This window comes from Salvia splendens, chromosome 9 (assembly GCF_004379255.2).
Source record: "Salvia splendens isolate huo1 chromosome 9, SspV2, whole genome shotgun sequence".
NCBI classification, from domain to species: domain Eukaryota; kingdom Viridiplantae; phylum Streptophyta; class Magnoliopsida; order Lamiales; family Lamiaceae; genus Salvia; species Salvia splendens.
In genome coordinates, this window is record NC_056040.1 from 33,305,352 (window position 1) to 33,325,351 (window position 20,000).

At 43.6% G+C, this 20,000-nt stretch overlaps 1 non-coding gene across 1 annotated transcript; it reads right to left on the minus strand.

Annotated features, from left to right (window-relative positions):
- Positions 1 to 9,832: 9,832 nt before the first annotated feature.
- On the minus strand, positions 9,833 to 9,939 carry LOC121749930. The gene has a single exon (XR_006039734.1). It is a non-coding gene; the product is annotated as a small nucleolar RNA R71 (small nucleolar RNA).
- Positions 9,940 to 20,000: the final 10,061 nt, after the last annotated feature.

Here is a 20,000-nt window from a genome sequence, read left to right on the forward strand (position 1 = left end):
TATTCTACTATGTGTAACTAAATTCATAGGATTCTAGGGGTGTGTTAGTAGCAACTTTGGTTATACAATTTCGTTTTCTATTTAATATCCGTTTTGTTTTTACTTTGTTTCTTCCCTAAGTAATTCTCATGCTTCATAATTGAGTGACACAATTATGTATGATTAAATATAACTTGCTTCATAACTGTGACAGAGTTCTAGCGAGTTAGATTCACTTAATAGACACTACAGTTAGCTTCCTTTAAAGCGGCACTGTTAATTGAGAGTGAGGACTTTTCAAGGGTCTTAGGAGCTTTTTGGAGTTACGTGTTAGGATTGACAACCATAATGTTAGTAATCAACGTTTGTATCGCATGAGCATAAGCTTGGTGACTCGTCCTTTCAAAGTATAAACTGTGCTAGGGTGTTGTAGTTTGGAATTTGTATAACCATAAAAGTGAAAGCACATCCCTGGGATTCCCTTATCTCTATATTTTATCTCCGTGATTTATTTGCATTTAGTTGTTCATTGCCATCAATATTTTCTGTTTTCAAAAAGTTTTCAAAACCTTTAGTTTCTCCAGATAGTAATTGAGTTCTAGTAGAAGATAGACACTTTGTGTACGTCTTCCCCGTGTTCGATATCCGGTACTGATCTTTGGCTATACTATTTCTATTATGTATACTTGCAGGTATTTATAGTGCTAAAAAAAAGTGCATCAAGTTTTTGGCGCCGTTGCCGGGGAAGACAATTCACTTTGGAGTGATATCTTCAAACGGACAATTTTACTACTTTGGATTTTAATTGCTTTCAGTTTTAAATTTTTAAGTTTTAATTTATTTTTGTTTTCGAGTCTTGCAGGTTCTGTATGCGAACGCGTTCTGGGAAGTACATCTTAGAACCGCTTGATTTAGAACTTGAAAGAACTCGTAGAAAAATAAGAAGTGAAAAAGGATCAGGAACAATGGGTGACAGAACAGACATCGAGAAGTTGCAGGAGATGGTGAAGCTACTGATGGATGAGAGAGATACGGAAAGAGCAGCCCATGAGGCTTTGGAAAAGAAGAACAGAGATACACTACCTGTGATGAACATGTTCAATCATGGGAATATGGTTACTTTTCCTGACGGTCCTCGTATTGATGCTAATAATTTTGAGTTGCGCATGCCCTTTATCCAAAGGGTCGAGCAAACTCCTTTTGCAGGAAGGGCCACTGAGGATGCTAACCGCCATCTCTCCAAATTCGTGGAAATTGCAAACACTCTCAAATTAAATGAGGTCGACGACGATGCTATAAGGGTAAGACTCTTTCCCTTTTCATTGATTGATTCTGCTAAAGAGTGGTTTGAGTGTATGCCACCAGAAAAGGTCTCCACATGGAAGGACATCGTAGCTGCCTTCCTCGATAAATACTACCCGCCAGGCACAATTTTGAAGCTCAAGAGTGAGATCTTCCAATTCATTCAAGGCCATGACGAGCCCCTCTATGAGGCCTTTGCTCGTTTCAAAGCTCTCCTGCGAAAATGCCTAAACCATGGTTTCACCATAGACCATCAGGTAGGAATCCTTTATAATGGATTTAATGAAAAGCTATGTGCTATGCTTGACTCAGGGGCAAATGGAGGATTTCTAAGGAAGACGGGAGAGGATGCCATGGCGGTGATCGAGGAGTTCGCCACCAACAGTCGGGGGTGGTCGAAAGAAAGGCATGCCACAAGGAGAGTTGCAGCTATAGAAGAGGCCGAGGAGAATTCCTTTGCTAAGGAGCTAGCGGAGCTCAGAGTTAGGGTTGACCAGATGGACATCTCGAGGAAAGAGGACCCAATTCCATCAACTTCCATAGTGGTGGTCACAAAACCCGAAACTCCCGTCTCAACTGTGGAAGAGATCAACTACGTGCAAGGAGGCGGTCCCAATAGAAACTACAATAATAATTATCGCCCTAAACAGGGGGGCGGTAATTTCAATAATTATGGTGGAAACCGCCCGCACCCTAATCTCTCTTATTCTAACAATAATTACTTGCAACCCCCTGCAGGATTTAATGTTAGCAAGGGAGGAGTAGTTGAACCGATCAAGAAGGAAGAGAAGTATGACCAAGGAATCACGAAGATTTTGGAAGTAATTACACAAGACAGAAAGATTAATGACACCAAGATCGGAGTGGTGGAGGCTAGGATAAACAACCTCGAGCAAGGAATGAACACAATTTCTACTGCCATTGCAAACATGAACACTCAAATGGAGTAAATCCAAACGAAGTTAGAGGAAGATCGAGCAAAGGCAGCCGCACGAGTTGATGACATCAACAAGAAGTGGGTGGCGAAGCAGAAATCTGGGGACTGCCCAGTCGCTGGCGGACCGCCGCATACCCTGCAGCAGGCCGCCACTGACCCACCGATTACAATCTTCCAGACCGCCGGAGGACCGCCGCATACCCCGCAGTGGGCCGCCGCTGACAAGGCAGAATCATCCCTCAAGCAGGGACTCGTGCGGAATAACGGGATTGCGCTACCTTTCCAACCAAAGAGGAAGTTTAAGCTCGAAGAGCAATTCAAGTATTTCTTGAACATGTTTTGCAAAGTTCATACTAATATTCCTTTGGTCGAATCGCTGCAGGAAATTCCCAAATATGCAAAGCTTTTAAGGGAGGCAGTGATGAGGAAGAAAAAGCCAACCAAAGCCGACCTTAAGCTACCACATCATTATAGCGAGATCATCCAAAAGGATAGGGCAGTAAAGCAAAGAGACCCGGGCCAGTTCATCATTAGGTGCCGGATTGGAGAAGGGAAAGTTGACAAGGCACTGTGCGATTTAGGATCATCCATCAATCTCATGCCATTGAAGTACTATGAAAAGCTCAACATTGGGCCACTCAAAACTTCAGACGTGACACTAAGGTTGGCCGATAATTCGTCCATAAAAACTGTAGTTAAAGTCGATGATTTTATTTTCCCTGCCGACTTTATTGTGCTTGATATGAAAGTAGACAAGAATGTCCCTCTAATTTTAGGCAGAGATTTTCTAGCCACATGCAAAGCTTTGATTAATGTAGGTCGTGGGGAGATCACAATCAGTGACAACTATAGTCGCTCCACCTATAAGATCGAGAGCGAGATGCACAAATTTGAGGAGGCAAGGCAGGCAAAGAAGGAACAACAGTGCAGGGCAGTCATGGTCACCGATTTGACCAAGCCCCAAGATCCCTTTGAAGTGGAGGATCCTTCTACCTCCATGATTTACATTGTTAAAGAGGTAAGACATTCTTCTAAAAAGGACGATTCTAACTCTTCTACGTCTGGTCCACAGAAGAAGAAGCAAAAGAGGAAGAAAGCACCCAAAGAAGACCCCGAAATATATGTTGTCAAAACCAATAAGGGAAAATACAAGTGGTGGAAAAAGCTAGGGACCAAGTTGCTCCCCATGCCAATTTTCAACACTCGGGTCTTTGATCCGCCCAATTAGTGGGCCAGTTCAAGTCGAGCTAACGACTAAAAACAAAAGCGCTCATTGGGAGACAACCCAATTTCTTTATTTTTTGTTTTTTTTTAAAGTTATTTTCGTTGTTTTAAAAAAAAAATTAATTACGGGTGGAGGTCGCCGCATTTAAGCACGACGGTCGCCACACGTGTGTCCACATGTGCAAGATAGGTCGGGCCTAGGGCAGGCATAGGGCGGGCCGGAGTGACCGCTGAGCGGGCTGCGGCGGCCTGCCAGGATTCGCTGTTTACGAAGGCCCGTGTGGCGGCCCGCCACGCATTACGCGGCGGTCGCCACACGCAGTCCAGAGAAGGGAATTGCCAATATAAGGTATGTTTTATCATTCTTTTCCTATTCCTTATCAAATTCCTTCCTTGCACAAAACCCCCACATTTAAAAATCACCAAATTCACACACCCACACTATCATTCTCTCAATTCTCTCCAAGTTTAGAGTTCTTCTTCTTCAAATTCTCTCCACCAAAAGGTATGAATCCTAACTAAATTTCTGAGCTTAGCTTTAATTCTTTCCTGGATTTTGCTATGTTTTGGTTGATTTGTTCGGTAGAAACTCTTAATTCATGATGGGGGATGATTATGTGTGTGTAGTTTTGGAATTCCATGGTTTAAATCTTTCTAGGATAGTGAATTGTTGATTTGTGAATAATGATTCTCTCTTGTTCTTAAATGTTCAAATGTTGCAATCATGTTCATAGCATTATGAGGCTATTATTACTTCCATGAATTGCAATACTTGTTAATTTTAGAGATTGTTGGTTTATATTGATTTATGGTTGATACGTCTCTGCATGGGGGATGAATTCACGTTGGGGGATAGATTGAAGTGTCCTATTGTTGTTGATTAAGCTTTACATGTTAACATGCTACAATTTAGGATGCTATTTTACACAAACTTGCACATGATTTCTTATCTCTTGATTTTTACTTGGTTGAGTGCAAGTTGGGGGAACCTTTGATCTCCTATTTGTTGGTGCTCTTTTAAGAGTGTGAATTTTATTTTGTAGGATAATGGGATCAAAAGGGAAACCCGAGAATGCAAAGAATTATGGCATTAGCCTTGCCACGGAAGAGCAAAAGGCCATGTGGAAGCGAGTGTCGGCTAGAGAGACAGCACCATCTAGATATCCCCACGATTTCCCTCTCCAAACCTTGGGGATCATGGAGGATTTTTGGAAGTTGTGCGACGTGGGCGATGGGAATGGCCTCATCTACATGTTCCAAAGGAAGTGGCCATCGTTTAGGAAGTATACTCTCGAGTTCCTCAGCTCGCTCAAGGTCACCAAGGATCGCCGCCACAATATTCCACTTAGCATCGATTTTCGCCTTGGGAACCGTTGGCATTCGCTCACCATGGAGGAGCTTAGTGGAATTTTCCATTTCTTCGATCCCAACCCCGACGTGGACAATGAGTATGATTTTTCAGAGGTTTGGGGAGCGATTACGAATGAGCAAGAGCACGCCGCGGGCTATGCCAAGTCTTCATCAATTCGCAACCCCGTCTTGAGGTACCTCCATCGTGCAATGACCCAACTTATGTTTGCTCGGGTCGATGGGGGAAGTGTCTCCCAAACGGAGCTCAATGTGATGTGGTGCCTACTCAACAAGAAGGGAATCGAATATGGAACCTTTTTTACCTACTATGTGGATAGGATCACGAAGAAAGACGGGGGCGTCATTTGTTGTGGGGGATTGATTACGGCGATTGCCGAACATTTGGAAATTTCTTTTGCCGGTTTGACGGAAGATGGCGGAGAAAGGTTTATTACCTATGAGGTACTCTTTTCGGTAGGGCTTTTGAAGACCGATTATTTGGGTCAAGGCTATTTTATGCAAGTGGCGGGAGATCACTTTCCCGTTCTGATCCCGCAATTGACCAAGGTCGATGTTTGGGCGAACCAAGTCAATTGGAAGCTCAACACACCCGCCCAGCGACGAGCTATCGAGGCTAACCCCGTCAATGGGGAGTTTAGAAAGAGGAACATTCCCGCTCGCATTCCTCAATTTGAGCCCAAGGATGATTCCGCTTTCGATGCCATTGACAACTATGAAGATGGAGCGGAGCATTCACAAACTCAAGAGAGTGGAGCACCGCCACCACCGCCGCCCCAACCCCGACAACAAGAAGAAGAAGAAGAAGAAGAAGAAAAGGAAGTGGAAGGGCATCGCCGCCGGACGAGAGCGAACCGCCGCCGCGGGAGGCTAAATCCCGGAGAGGAGTTTCATGCCAACACCTCCACCCAATTAGGGGATATTTTCTCCTATATGAAAAACATGTCCAACACTTGGGACAACCGTTGGGCGGAGCAACAAACGGAAAACGCCTACAACCGCCAAGGGTGGACGGCTCAAGGCGATTGGCGCACGGCGGAGCAACAATTTTGGGAGCAACAACGCTTGGAAGACGTTCATTGACGTCAACAATATGAAGAGCTCCAAAGGATGGCCGCCGAAGCTCGAGAGGAACGAGAGACGATGAGCAGCGACATTACGTACCTCGTTGGAGCTTTCGAAGATCTTAGCGCCTGCTTCCCTCTACTTCCTCAAGATTGATGAAGTCAAGCTCAATGACTTTAAATGAGCATTTATATCATGTTTTTGGATACTTTGAGACAATTTATTTTTATGTTTTTGACAATTTTTGCTTTAGTTTCAAGTATTTTTGGTTTTAGTTTAATTTTGTGCTTTGAAAATTTTTTCGCAGGTTCTGACCCTTACGTGGCGACCGCCGCATGTGTTGCGGCGGTCCGCCACCTGAATGCTGGAAAGCATATTTGACGTGCGGCGATCGTCGGACAGGCCGCGGCGGACTGCCACCTGGGCACAGTTTCCAGCACGATTTTTCGATATTTTTCAAATTTTCGCCCCGTTCAACCTCTACGCGAAATTTTTCAAGATACGCTTTTTTTCCAGTAGTTTTCTCACGTTCCTACCGACTCTACAAACTTATTTTACACTTTGTTGTAAATAAGTTTGGGGAGATGAAGTGGTGGACCGTGAGTTTAGGTTTTTAGTTTTAGGGTTTTTAGTTATTTTTGTTTTATTTTTTCAAAACCCCGTAGGAGATTTTTGTGTTCTAAAATGTTTCTTGAATCCATGTTATGAACATTACATGAAGAACTTAGAAACACGCATGCTTAGGGACACATTAGACAGAGTTGCCAATGATATTTTATTCCATCCATGTTTAAGTATGGCTTGACGTTTTGATATGATGGTTTGGTAAAAAGGTGCATAATTAGTGAATTGCTTGTTCACCTTGAATCATGCTTATACCTTGTGAGATTTGAGCCTTAAATTCTTTCTTGTGTGATTTATCTGCATTCATTTATATGTTTCTAGAACTTGCTCCCAGTCTGCCTAAGTTTACATAGTGTTTAAGTTGATTTAGGAGGATGATTGGCCATCTTTTCTTAGCTACTTTTATTTCCAAATTTTTGACCCTCTCAAAATTTCAAAATTTTTCCCTTGGAGCCAATTTTGAGCCTTTAAGCCTTCTTCTTTGGAAGCCAACATAATGGGGACAATTCCTTGGGTTAGTTAGTTTTTGCTATCTTATTTTGTAAAGGAATTGGAGAGATAAGGAGGAAAGTATAAAAAGTAGTGTGTTTAAATGTAGAAAAGTACAAGTTGAGAAATAGTGAAAAATTCCAAGTATGTGCTTAACTTTAGAAAGGATGCGTATGAAGAAGAAAGAAAGGTTGAAAAAAAGAAAATCAAAGGTGTGGAAAGTGACTGGAAGAAAAAAAAATAAAGTGTTAGAAGTGTCTTGGGATTTTTAGAAAAGTGGAGTCATCTTAACTCTACTTGGGATATTTTTATGTTTAAGTCATTTTTTAGCCAAATATTCCTCACCTACCAAAGAGCCTACATTACAACCGAAAATAAAGACCTTTCGGACTTTTGATGCTTAATCACATTGAGTAGAAGAGGGATTAGACTTTGAGCAAGCCTATGGTAAAACTTTGCATGATGCATGATTTGAGTGCTATAAACTTTACCTTTATACACTTCCCATCTTTGGAAGTTTGCCACATGTGCGTGCTTGAAATCAAGGTGTTCCACGAGTTAGTAATGAAAGTGCACTAATAAGCCTTGCTTGATTTGATTGCGTTAATTCATGATTAATCTATTCTTTCATCTTTTGAGGCAATTATGACGTCTAGTCTTTGTGCATTCCGTGCGTCTATTCTTGTGTCTTTACTGTTTTGTTCGAGGACAAACAAAAATGTAAGTTTGGGGGAGTTGATACGCTCGGATTTTGCACTATTTTAAGGCCATTATTTGGTCCGTTTTTAATGTCAAAGTCACTCTACATGTCCATTATTTACATATTTTGTATATTTTGGTATTTTGACGTGTTTTGTGAGAAATGTGCATAATTGAGCCGAAAAAGGGAGTCAAAACGCTAAGTTTGGAAATCTGGAGTCAGACGGCGACCGGCGACCGCCGCGTATACGACCGGCGGTCAGAGCATTGTAGCGGTCCACCTCGGAAATTTACGCTTAGAGAAGAGTCTCGCCCGGCGACCGCCGGAAGACACATGGCGGTCCGCCACCGGAGGGTCAGACTCTCTGGACTCCAACGCGGCGACCGCCGGCCAAGGTGCGGCAGCCCGCCGGAAAAAGGCGGCGAATCCGATCAGCCCTAGATTTGCTCCAAGATTTACCATATTTTGAAGATTTGTTCCTTCTATGATGAGGAATGACTTTCCCCTATAAATAGGACCTCAAGCTTCATCAAATTAGACACATAGAGAGAGAGAGAGAGCTACTACTTGCAAAATAATTCATAGAGATTAAAAGTTAGAGTACTTATATTGTGCAAGGAGTTGGAGAAGGATTTCAATAACATCAAGAACGACAAGGATTTTACCTACGGGTTTTATTTGCTTTAGTTTTATGTTCAAACTGTTTTCCCTTCAATCTATGTTTTTAGATTATTCTACTATGTGTAACTAAATTCATAGGATTCTAGGGATGTGTTAGTAGCAACTTTGGTTATACAATTCCGTTTTCTATTTAATATCCGTTTTGTTTTTACTTTGGTTCTTCCCTAAGTAATTCTCATGCTTCATAATTGAGTGACACAATTATATATGATTAAATATAACTTGCTTCATAACTGTGACAGAGTTCTAGCGAGTTAGATTCACTTAGTAGACACTACAGTTAGCTTTCTTTAAAACGGCACTGTTAATTGAGAGTGAGGACTTTTCAAGGGTCTTAGGAGCTTTTTGGAGTTACGTGTTAGGATTGACAACCCTAATGTTAGTAATCAACGTTTGTATCGCATGAGCATAAGCTAGGTGACTCGTCCTTTCAAAGTATAAACTGTGCTATGGTGTTATAGTTTGGAATTTGTATAACCATAAAAGTGAAAGCACATCCATGGGATTCCCTTATCTCTATATTTTATCTCCGTGATTTATTTGCATTTAGTTGTTCATTGCCTTCAATATTTTTTGTTTTCAAAAAGTTTTCAAAACCTTTAGTTTCTCCAGATAGTAATTGAGTTCTAGTAGAAGATAGACACTTTGTGTACGTCTTCCCCGTGTTCGATATCCGGTACTGACCTTTGGCTATACTATTTCAATTCTGTATACTTGCAGGTATTTATAGTGCTAAAAAAAGTGCATCAAGTTTTTGGCGCCGTTGCCGGGGAAGACAATTCACTTTGGAGTGATATCTTCAAACGGACAATTTTACTACTTTGGATTTTAATTGCTTTCAGTTTTAAATTTTTAAGTTTTAATTTATTTTTGTTTTCGAGTCTTGCAGGTTCTGTATGCGAACGCGTTCTGGGAAGTACATCTTAGAACCGCTTGATTTAGAACTTGAAAGAACTCGTAGAAAAATAAGAAGTGAAAAAGGATCAGGAACAATGGGTGACAGAACAGACATCGAGAAGTTGTAGGAGATGGTGAAGCTACTGATGGATGAGAGAGATGCGGAAAGAGCAGCCCGTGAGGCTTTGGAAAAGAAGAACAGAGAGACACTACCTGTGATGAACATGTTCAATCATGGGAATATGGTTACTTTTCCTGACGGTCCTCGTATTGATGCTAATAATTTTGAGTTGCGCATGCCCCTTATCCAAAGGGTCGAGCAAACTCCTTTTGCAGGAAGGGCCACTGAAGATGCTAACCGCCATCTCTCCAAATTCGTGGAAATTGCAAACACTCTCAAATTAAATGAGGTCGACGACGATGCTATAAGGGTAAGACTCTTCCCCTTTTCATTGATTGATTCTGCTAAAGAGTGGTTTGAGTGTATGCCACCAGAAAAGGTCTCCACATGGAAGGACATTGTAGCTGCCTTCCTCGATAAATACTACCCGTCAGGCACAATTTTGAAGCTCAAGAGTGAGATCTTCCAATTCATTCAAGGCCATAACGAGCTCCTCTATGAGGCATTTGCTCGTTTCAAAGCTCTCCATCGAAAATGCCCAAACCATGGTTTCACCATAGACCATCAGGTAGGAATCCTTTATAATGGATTTAATGAAAAGATATGTGCTATGCTTGACTCAGGGGCAAATGGAGGATTTCTAAGGAAGACGGGAGAGGATGCCATGGCGGTGATCGAGGAGTTCGCCACCAACAGTCGGGGGTGGTCGAAAGAAAGGCATGCCACAAGGAGAGTTGCAGCTATAGAAGTGGCCGAGGAGAATTCCTTTGCTAAGGAGCTAGCGGAGCTCAGAGTTAGGGTTGACCAGATGGACATCTCGAGGAAAGAGGACCCAATTCCATCAACTTCCATAGTGGCGGTCACAAAACCCGAAATTCCCATCTCAACTGTGGAAGAGATCAACTACGTGCAATGAGGCGGTCCCAATAGAAACTACAATAATAATTATCGCCCTAAACAAGGGGGCGGTAATTTCAATAATTATGGTGGAAACCGCCCGCACCCTAATCTCTCTTATTCTAACAATAATTACTTGCAACCCCCTGCAGGATTTAATGTTAGCAAGGGAGGAGTAGTTGAACCGATCAAGAAGGAAGAGAAGTATGACCAAAGAATCACGAAGATTTTGGAAGTAATTACACAAGACAGAAAGATTAATGACACCAAGATCAGAGTGGTGGAGGCTAGGATAAACAACCTCTAGCAAGGAATGAACACAATTTCTACTGCCATTGCAAACATGAACACTCAAATGGAGCAAATCCAAACGAAGTTAGAGGAAGATCGAGCAAAGGCAGCCGCACCGATTTGACCAAGTCCCAAGATCCCTTTAAAGTGGAGGATCCTTCTACCTCCATGATTTACATTGTTAAAGAGGTAAGACATTCTTCTAAAAAGGACGATTCTAACTCTTCTACGTCTGGTCCACAGAAGAAGAAGCAAAAGAGGAAGAAAGCACCCAAAGAAGACCCCGAGATATATGTTGTCAAAACCAATAAGGGAAAATACAAGTGGTGGAAAAATCTAGGGACCAAGTTGCTCCCCATGCCAATTTTCAACACTCGGGTCTTTGATCCGCCCAATTAGTGGGCCACTTCAAGTCGAGCTAACGACTAAAAACAATAGCGCTCGTTGGGAGGCAACCCAATTTCTTTAATTTTTGTTTTTTTTTTAAGTTATTGTCGTTGTTTAAAAAAAAAAATTAATTACGGGTGGCAGTCACCGCATTTAAGCACGGCGGTCGCCACACGTGTGTCCACATGTGCAGGATAGGTCGGGCCTAGGGCAGGCTTAGGGCGGGCCGGAGTGACCGCTGAGCGGGCCATGGCGGCCTGCCAGGATTCACTGTTTACGAAGGCCCGTGTGGCGGCCCGCCACGCATTACGCGGCGGTCGCCACACGCAGTCCAGAGACGGGAATTGCCAATATAAGGTATGTTTTCTCATTCTTTTTCTATTCCTTATCAAATTCCTTCCTTGCACACAACCCCCACCTTTATAAATTACCAAATTCACACACCCACACTATCATTCTCTCAATTCTCTCCAAGTTTAGAGTTCTTCTTCTTCAAATTCTCTCCACCAAAAGGTATGAATCCTAACTAAATTTCTGAGCTTAGCTTTAATTCTTTCCTGGATTTTGCTATGTTTTGGTTGATTTGTTCGGTAGAAACTCTTAATTCATGATGGGGGATGATTATGTGTGTGTAGTTTTGTAATTCCATGGTTTAAATCTTTCTAGGGTAGTGAATTGTTGATTTGTGAATAATGATTCTCTCTTGTTCTTAAGTGTTCAAATGTTGCAATCATGTTCATAGCATTATGAGGCTATTATTACTTCCATGAATTGCAATACTTGTTAATTTTAGAGATTGTTGGTTTATATTGATTTATGGTTGATACGTCTCTGCATGGGGGATGAATTCACGTTGGGGGATAGATTGAAGTGTCCTATTGTTGTTGATTAAGCTTTACATGTTAACATGCTACAATTTAGGATGTTATTTTACACAAACTTGCACATGATTTCTTATCTCTTGATTTTTACTTGGTTGAGTGCAAGTTGGGGGAACCTTTGATCTCCTATTTGTTGGTGCTCTTTTAAGAGTGTGAATTTTTTTTTGTAGGATAATGAGATCAAAAGGGAAACCCGAGAATGCGAAGAATTATGGCATTAGCCTTGCCACGGAAGAGCAAAAGTCCATGTGGAAGCGAGTGTCGGCTAGAGAGACGGCACCATCTAGATATCCCCACGATTTCCCTCTCCAAACCTTGGGGATCATGGAGGATTTTTGGAAGTTGTGCGACGTGGGCGATGGGAATGGCCTCATCTACATGTTCCAAAGGAAGTGGCCATCGTTTAGGAAGTGTACTCTCGAGTTCCTCAGCTCGCTCAAGGTCACCAAGGATCGCCGCCACAATATTCCACTTAGCATCGATTTTCGCCTTGAGAACCGTTGGCATTTGCTCACCATGGATGAGCTTAGTGGAATTTTCCATTTCTTCGACCCCAACCCCGACGTGGACAATGAGTATGATTTTTCCGAGGTTTGGGGAGCGATGACGAATGAGCAAGAGCACGCCGCGGGCTATGCCAAGTCTTCATCAATTTGCAACCCCGTCTTGAGGTACCTCCATCGTGCTATGACCCAACTTATGTTTGCTCGGGTCGACGGGGGAAGTGTCTCCCAAACGGAGCTCAATGTGATGTGGTGCCTACTCAACAAGAAGGGAATCGAATATGGGACCCTTTTTACCTACTATGTGGATAGGATCACGAAGAAAGACGGGGGCGTCATTTGTTGTGGGGGATTGATTACGGCGATTGCCGAACATTTGGAATTTCTTTTGCCGGTTTGACGGAAGATGGCGGAGAAAGGTTTATTACCTATGAGGTACTCTTTTCGGTAGGGCTTTTGAAGACCGATTATTGGGGTCAAGGCTATTTTATGCAAGTGGTGGGAGATCACTTTCCCGTTCCGATCCTGCAATTGACCAAGATCGATGTTTGGGCGAACCAAGTCAATTGGAAGCTCAACACACCCGCCCACCGACGAGCTATCGAGGCTAACCCCGTCAATGGGGAGTTTAGAAAGAGGAAACCCAGGTGTAGTGGGGAGTTCCTCCTCCTGGGTAGTAGGGTGCGGTGGTATTTTGTCTGTCTGACTGGTAGGCGGCGGGGATTCCACCACAGGTTTTGTCGGAGTGATCTCCTCGCCTTCACTAGATACCACTACAGCATCAGTTGTAGTATTAGCCCCTACCTACTTGGCCATCCCATGCCCTAGGCATCGTTGCGAGATGCGCTGAGGTTTCTGTCTTTCTGTCTTCAACACTAGCTTCCTCTTAACCGCCTTTGTCTTGGTAACGGGAGGTGTCTTCATGCTCGACCCTTCTTCTGTACTGGGGGCCTCTCCTACTGCTTTTGATGCGCTGCCCTCCAGACCCTCAGCCATCTTAGCAATCCTGTCAGCGCTGCCCTCCAATCTACATTAGGGTTCGTCTGGTTTAAGAAAGCCGCCAGAACGTCGATGGAAACCATAGGAGTTATCAGAGGGTTCGACGTCTGTGGTGGTTGTTGTGGTATGGTTTGTTGTAACGGTTTGTGGCATCGGTTGTGGTTCCGCCGATGATGAAGGCGGGTTTGCCATTTTCTGAACGATTTTCTTCTTCCCCATAGTCGAAATGGTCAGAGTGTTTGGGAAGTTTTTGATTTGATGGTGGTGGTTTCAGTGACTGGAAAATTTTCACGAGGTTTTCTTTCGAGAGAGAGAATTTGAATTTGGGTTCCGAAATATGAAGGGAAAGAGGTGGAGTGGGGTGTGATGTAGTGGGTGGGTGTAGACGATTTTCTGACCGGTTGTAGGCGGTCTCCCGGTCGCAGGCGGTCCCCCGGTCGCGACGCTTCGATCAGAGGCAGTTGGGGGTGCTCGCTTGTGATTGGACGTCTCCTGTCACTCACTGACTCACGCGCCCACCCAGTCGCAGCTGACGCCTGCAGACCTGCATAAAAGCTTCCCCAATTCAAATTCCTCCTTTTCCAACCACTTCCAAAAACCAATTTCCCCCTGCATAAAACCAATCGAACTTAAAGCATTTTTCGGAGTTACATGCAAATAGAAAGAATTCTGACCAGTTTGTACTCTGAATTAATCTTAAGTTCATCAAAATATTTTTGGGTTTTCTTAATTTTTATATTACCTACGACTATTAAATCTTTAACTAGCATATATTTACACCATTTACTTTCACACCCCACTGCCCATTAGGCGACACCCACGTGTGCATGTAGGGCGTGTTTGTTTGACAAGGATTGTTGCCTGGGAAAGTAATCTAATTCCTAATCATTAAATTTATGTGTTTGGACAGGATGAGGAAAGTAATATGATTCCCAATTGTTAAAATTCTGTGTTTGGTTTAATTAAATGAAAAATAGGGAAAGTAATTATATTCCTAAAAATAAGGAAAGTTATATAAAAAATCAGGATTCTTTTTCCACTACTCAAACCAGTTATTCTTTTTCCCCAATCTGTAATTTTAAAGCAACGCTCTCAATACTCATCTTCCTCTACGTCTCTGTAAATCTTTCTTTCCTATTTCTCACGCTAACCCTTTTTTTTTGCCAATTTCATTTTTTTGCAAAAATTATCTCCAACGTCTGCCAATTGCTCCAACACTTGCTAAGAGTGATTTATCTAAATTAGGTTTTCAATCGATTCATATATGTATTTGTGTTAATTTACGTATTTGTACCCCATTGTATGAATAGTTTATTGCAAGTCTCCTGCTGAATTAACCATATGCAATGTTGGTAGAAGTTTGGTCAAGGCTACTGGTATTTCATACTGCTCTTCCTTGAATATAACATTCAAGCTTTTCATGTCAGATTAGTCATAGTAATAATCTGCTTTATAATTGAGGGTCTAGTGTTCATAGTAATAATTTGATCTCAAATTGATAAACAAATTCAAAGTAGAATAGGTGTAGTTATAAAATAGGAAACGAAACATCTATAGAATAATGTAAATAATATTTCCAAACAGAGTAATCCTATTCCCTGATAATTATATTCATAGAATTCATATTCTTGGAAATCATAAATCTTAGAAATTTTAATCCTAGAAATTATAATCCCGAAAATCATAATCCTAGAAATCATTTTCCCTAATAACTTTACTTTCCTGACAAACAAACAGGGACGTAGTGGAATTTCTTCCACTACACATATCTCCGTTTTTTCCCTAAATATCTTCAGCCTATGTACATTAACAATAAAAGGTTCAGTGTTAGTATCACTCCCTGAAATTTCCACTGCTCCATTCGAGTGGAGTGCGGTAATGATGTAAGGTGCTGCCCATTTAGACTTGAGCTTCCCAGGCATGAGCTTCAACCGCGACTGGAAGAGTAGTACTTTCTGGCCAACTTGGAGCTCATTGGTCCTTAGATTCTTGTCGTGCCATAACTTTGTTCTTTCCTTGTACCACATGGCTGAATCAAATGACTCCAATCTAAGTTCCTCCAGCTCCTGTAGCTGCAGCTTCCTTTCCTCCTCACAGGCTCTAGCATCCATGTTTACTTGCCCAGTACGCTCGATGTTCGATCCCTACAGGTAAGTGTCACATCTTCCCGAACACAATGCAGTATGGAGACATTTCTATCGGTGTTTTGTAAGCTGTCCTATAGGCCCACAGAGCATCCTCCAATCTCATGCTCCAATCCTTGCTCTAGGGGTTGACAGTCTTCTCGAGTATGCTCTTTATCTCGCTATTAGATATCTCCGCTTGGCCATTACTCTGGGGGAGGTAGGGGCTTGACATTCTGTGATGGACACCATACTTCTTCATCAGAGCTTCAATGGTACGGTTGCAAAAGTGGGTCCCTTGGTCAGATATGATCGCCCTTGGAATTCCGAAGCGGCTAAAAACATTATTCTTCAAGATTTTGGCAACTTCCTTTGCATCACAGGTACTGGTGGCCTTTGCTTCGATCCACTTGGGGACATAATCTACCGCGACCAAGATGTAAGAGTTCCCATAAGATGACGGGAACGGACCCATGAAGTCCATGCCTCAAACGTCGAATATTTCACAAACAACAACTGGTACTTGAGGCATCTCATCTCGTGCAGAGATCCCACCAGTCAGTTGGCAGCGGTTACAATTTCTGCAAAAACTCATAAGCGTCTCTGTTAAGAGTTGGCCAATAAAACCCACTATCAAGAACCTACCTCGCAGTTTTCTTGGCGCCGAAATGCCCTCCGCACGCTAGAGAGTGGCAAGGCATCAACACATCCCCTTGTTCCCAGTCAGGAACACACCTTCTGATCACTTGATCGGCTCCAATTTTCCACAGATAGGGGTCATCCCAAAAATAATACTTTGCCTCACTTTTAATCTTCAATCTCTTAGCTTTTGAAACGTCAGGTATGGTTGGAAGCTCCCCTGTTACTAGGTAGTTCGCTATGTCAGCAAACCATGGCCCTTGACCCACTTTTTCTTTTCCTTTGGTCGTTACTTCCTGCCTAGTAAGCTTCAGTACTTCTTCCCAGTCGATCCTTCGGTTAGAAAAAATCACCTCGCAGAGATGTTCTTCGGGGAAACTATCCTGCACGTCCTTGCCACTGTCTTCTTGAATTATCCGGCTCAGATGGTCTGCCACCCTATTCTCCACTCCTCTCTTGTCTTCGACGTCCCAATCGAACTCTTGCAGCTGGAGTACCCACCTGATCAGTCTGGGCTTAGATTCTTTCTTGGCGATCAGGTACTTGATTGTTGCATGATCAGTATACACGATGACCTTTGATCCCAGCAGGTACTGTCGGAATTTTTCAAATGAATATACCACAGCCAGCATCTCATTCTCCGTTGTGTCGTAGTTACACTGAGCTTGGTTCAAGGTCTTTGAGGCGTAAAATATGATGTGGCTCTTCCCTTCTATTTTTGACCCAGAACAGCTCCCACTGCGTAGTCGCTGGCATCGCACATTACTTCGAATGGATGATTCCTGCCCGGAGTGCGGATGATAGGCGTAGAAATCAGCTTTTCCTTAAGGAGATTAAAAGCAGCCTTGCAGTTTTCATCAAAAACAAACTCGACCTCATTCTGAAGAAGTCGGGTTAGAGGTTGGGCTATCTTGGCGAAATCCTTGATGAACCTTCGGTAAAATCCTGCATGCCCCAGAAAACCTCTGATCTCCTTCTGGGGAAGGGTAGCTTGGAGATAACTTTAACTTTGGCTTTATCTACTTGAATCCCTTTTTGTCGGCGCACCTCCTCAGGACTTTATCCAAATTTGCTAAGCACGATTCATAATTGTCTCCATAAACTGTAAAATCATCCATAAATATCTCAATACAGTCCTCGAGGAAATCCACGAATAGTCTCATCATGCATCGCTGAAACGTCCCTGGTGTGTTACAGAGACCGAAAAGCATGCGCCGGTATGCGTATGTTCCAAATGGACATGTAAATGTAGTTTTCTCTTGGTCATCCGGGTCAACGTAGATTTGGAAATACCCACTTTCGCCATCCAAAAAATAGAAGTAGGGTTTCCCAGCCAATCTCTCCAACATTTGATCGATGAACGGGAGTGGAAAATGGTCTTTGCGAGTGGCTATGTTGATTTTCCGGTAATCTATGCACATCCACCACCCAGTAACCAAGCGGGTGGGAACTAGCTCATTCTAATCATTCTTTACCACTTGTATCCCTGACTTTTTCGGGACCATATGAACTGGGCTGACACACTCACTATCGGGCACTGAGTAGATAATTCTCAAGGATAACAACTTTAAAACTTCCTTCAGAACCTCTTCGCGCATGTTGGGATTTAACTTCCTCTGCGGCTCTCGGCTTGGTTTGACTCCTTCTTCCAACCTGATATGGCGCATACATACATCTGGGCTTATTCCCACTAGATCGGTCAAGCTCCATCCAATTTCCTTCTTTTTCCTGCTCAGTACAACCAATAAGCTTGCCTCCTGCTCTTCTGTCAGCTTGCTGTTGATGATCACTGGGAGCGAATTTCCCTCCCGCAGATAGGCATACTTCAGATTGGCCGGTAATTTCTTTAGATCAACTTGAGGAGGGAGTGTATCGGTAGGCAGAGGATTTTTTTCTGACCCATCCTCCCTTTCTGTCTCTAATTCAGTTGTGCCCTCTGTACTGCCCAGTATCCTTTCACTTGTGGTTCCCGCGAATTCGGGTTTCCGGCAGAACTCCTTGATGGCTTCCTCAATTTCCTCATCAGTGAGATCTTGACTATGGATCGGCTCATACCATGCAACTGCGTCCACATCCGGCTGCTCATATACATCAAGGGCCTGAAGTTTCTCCTGCAATAACTCAGCCTCAAGATACTCTTGGACTAGGGGGTCAATTACATCAACATAACATAGATTTTCAGAATCAATAGGCTTCTTCATGGCCTCATCAATACCGAATGTAAACTTTTCACCATGAAAATCTATGCATGTTGTCCCTTCATCCATATCCACAATGGTTTTTGTTGTGCGCAAAAAGGCCTCCCTAAAAGTATTCCACTAGACTCTCTAGCTTCAGGTTCACTCATTTTTATCACCTAAAAGTCAGCAGGATATACAAAATCATGCACTCTCACTAACACATTCTCTAGAACACCTTCGGGATTTATGCATGTCCTATTAGCCAGTTGAATTAGCACCCTAGTGTTTGTTAACTTCACACCTTTCAAACGATTGTATATAAGCAAAGGCATAACATTTATGGATGCTCCAAGATCACACATTGCATGGCTGATTTTCACATTCTCTATAGTCATGGGTAGAGTAAACATACCTGGGTCCACTCTCTTAGGCGGGAGCTTCTCCTGGGTGATAGCTGATGTTATTCCTTCCACCACGATCTTTCCATCCTCCTGAGCTTTTCCTGCTATGAAATCCTTGTATCAACTTCCCGAATGGGGGCAACTTCACAACTTGGAGAAATGGTATGGTGTCATCCAGCCTCCCGAATATGGAAGCATAATCCACCGGGTTCTCCTTCTTTCTTCTGGTCACAAATCGGTATGGGAAGGGTTTCTCCCCCCTTGTTGTATTCCTTAGAATCTCGGTAACTTCCTCAGTAGGCTTTCTTCTTGCTCCTATTGAGGGTTCAATGGTTGACCCTGCTTTGTTACGGTTGCTGCTCTCAAGTATCGGTGTTCCATCTTTTCCATCCCTTTCTAGGTATTTCCGCTGCTCTTCCTTTAGTTCCATGTCCACCTTGCTCCAGCCTTTCCTCATCCAGGAAGAAAGGGTTCTCCATTCGAGGCAAAGTTTGTTCGACACCAACTCCTTGAACAGCTCAGGTCCACTCCCCCTGCTTGGTGATTTCATCTTTGGTCCCTTGTACGCTTGTTTGTGGAGCTCGGAGGCCATCGGCCTCGTACCCACATCGTGCACCGTACCCGAGAGATCGAGCATAACGCTGTGGGTCGTCAACCCGAATGCCAGTGACGGCAAACGCGGTGCGACATGCAACATGCCCGATTTGGCCCACCCAATGCCGCCGCCCCACGTGGAGCGGCAGAACAAGGCGGGAAAAGAACGATTATAGCCGACTCAATGCCATGTCGATAGGTAGTCAGCACAGGAAAACCGGAATCGGACGAGCAAACGCTCGTCCCGACAATTGAAGAGGCGTGGAGGAGATGTCGTCGCTGCCCAAGCAGGGATCCGACATGCCCATACACGCCAAACACCACTCACGCGCCGCCACGTACGCTATGCCTAAGAAAGAATGCCTCCAACTCGCAGCCGATGATGCATGGCATCTCCGACAGCGGAGCACAAACAAACGACCCCAAGCATGCCCCCCTGGACACGTTTCCAACCGACGTGGTACTAACGAGCGGGGGGCCGCAGTATGACACCCTGTCTCCCGGACCCACCCCGGGGGTCGGCGGTATGACATCCTGCCCCCCGGACCCGCCCCGGGGGGCGGCGGTACTACAACATGTCTCCCGGACCCGTCCCCGGTGGCAGCGGTATGATAGGATGCCTCCCGGACCGGCCCCTGCACTTTGCATTCCCAACATATGAAGATGCTGACAGTATTCCTTGCCCAGCAATACGAGATTAAAGTCCTACGATAAACTT